This window comes from Chenopodium album, chromosome 4 (assembly GCF_948465745.1).
Source record: "Chenopodium album chromosome 4, dcCheAlbu1.1, whole genome shotgun sequence".
NCBI lineage: Eukaryota > Viridiplantae > Streptophyta > Magnoliopsida > Caryophyllales > Amaranthaceae > Chenopodium > Chenopodium album.
The window spans coordinates 33,501,215-33,503,641 of NC_137837.1; positions in this window are offsets into that span (position 1 = coordinate 33,501,215).

The window sequence follows — 2,427 nt, forward strand, 5'->3', positions numbered from 1 at the left end:
GAGGGGCTAGTTGTAGAGGATAGCTCCTGCTGAGCTATTCCTTCCAGCAGGGCTTAGTTAAGAAGAATGTTCCTACAAGCAAAGTGTCGGCATGAGTGACCTCATACCACCTCTTGAGGGGCTAGTTGTATAGGATAGCTCCCGCACTCACTGCCGAGAAAGCAATTAAAGAAGGGCTCACTAGCCCGGCAGAGTCAGCCCAAAGGGCTGACCAGGCTGAACTCTCAACGAAGGAGATGGTACGCCTATAAATAGAGGGTAAAGTACAACAGAAATGAGGTGAGACACTCAAGTCATTATACTTTTTACATCTTTCTAAGTACACTTTCTCTCTCTAAACACTCTCTAACTTAAGCTTCAGAGGGGGGGTTCCTTGAGCCACCCCCAAGGGAAGTTTACATGTGCTGCCTTGTATAGGTAGTTGACGAGACCCAGTTCACCCAGCAGAACCCTTGGATCTACACCTAGAACATGTATAAACACGTTTTAGGCCTAATTAGTAATCGGACATGGCTCTAAGACAACTTGGTCTCAAAATGGGTTTCAAGTTACTTCATAATGCTTTTCATAGTCCATAAACACTTTAACTTTGATCTAGCATGAAGAACGGGTTTTTGTAACATCATTGCACTTCCTTTTCGGGACAAGAGGCCAAAAGTAGGTGTCTACAGTTTCCCTAGTTAGCCTTATTCTCCATGTTAAGCCTTTAAACAGTTTTGCTTGGCTTGATGACATAGCTGACATGAATCGATTGGACCATTATGTAGTGCGTGGTGGGGATGCTGATACTTCTTCCCCGTATCCCTCTCTAGTCGCTAATTTAGGCAGGATGGCTGAGTCTCCCAGTGAGCGCGCCTTCTACGATTGTCAGCCTACTTATGTGGTTAAATCCGTAGAAGAAGGGAAATCTAACTTCTTTTTGGATGACAAATGCCATGGTCCCAAGAACTGCGTGCTAGATTCTCATTGGCGTAAGTATGCCAGGAAGTTGGATCTTACCTCTATAGGGTAAAAGTTTTATGGGTTTGACCGGGGCTATGAGTTAGTCTTGTCGGCTGAGGGTGCTAATTTATCTGCACCTCCTCCTGCTCATATTACAGTTTTTGCTTCCCAGTTGGACTTGGGCTTGAGGTTTCCTCTTGACCCCACCTTGGTAAGGTAATTCGTGCTTTCAATCTCTGCATTTCTTTGCTGCACCCTGCTTCTTTGCACACCTTGATATGCTTGCTATGGTTTTTAAGGTTTTAGAGATATCCTGAGTCTCTTCACTTGTTTAAGTCTTTGATGAGCCTAAAAAGGTCTGCTTCTGGCTCTGAGTCTGGGTGGTACTATGTAGATCCTAAGGAGGGTAGGGTTTTGTCTTACTTAAAGCTTTGTCGCTTTAGGGACTGGACTGGAAAGTTCTTTTTGGTTAAAGTACCCTCCTCTTTTGCTGTGCCACGAAACTTTTGAGAAATCCGCACTAATATGGTGGGGGTTACTATTTCTCCCTCTGAGTTTTCTCATGAGACTGAGGCTTTTGATGCCTTACAGGGAGCGGGCATAAGTGATGCAAAGTTTCCTAAGATCTAGCTTCCTCACTCTCTAAACATTGTAGGCAACGAGCAGCTCTCTGCTATGCGATTGTGTTATACTCATCAGTCTGGTAAATATTGCTTTTCCTTTTTGCATATTTTTCTAAGTGTGTTTCTCCTTTTTGATTTTGTCCGCGCTGCCCGCTTATGCTTTTTTTTATCCTCCCTTTTTCCTTTGCTGTCTGGTTTTCAGGTTATGACAAGCTTGATAGGTGCATCCTCGGGCTGGCTGATAATTGGAAGGACCCTCTCACTGCCACCCCTGATAACCCTCTAGAGCTTTTTAAGACTCTTGAGGTCTATGCTGGCTCTTTGAAGAAAGAGGTACACAGGCTCCCGTTTAGTTGAGGGCTGTCTTTGGCACTATGATTGTTGCTGATCGCGCAGGGTCCAGCTGTGCCGAGGTTGAGCCTTCCTTTTCGACTATTGGGAGCCGGCGAGAGACTCGGCCAGCTGCTAGGGAAATTGCTTCAGAGTCTGAGGCGTTAGTGGCGCAGGATGCTTCTCCTAAGAAGCGACCTGCTACGGCTTTCGGCCAGGTGGCACCCCGGACCTCTATGGCAAATGAATCACAGAATCAAGCTTTTGATTATTTGAAAAATAATGTTGATGATTTCGCTGATAGTGTTCTCAAGTTCTTCCATTGAGGGAGTTGAGACTACTACTGTGGTGGGTGGGGAACCCATAAATTTTACTTAGCATGTTCTGTTCTCTTCTATCGGCCTCGACGCTAATGTTGCGGCCAAGGACGTCATCGCCCCCCTATAATACTACTTTCGAGTTTCTGCTCCTGGATGAAACTATTATGGAGATTCCTAAGATTCCACCTTTCCCTTCTGGGTTGCGAGGTCGC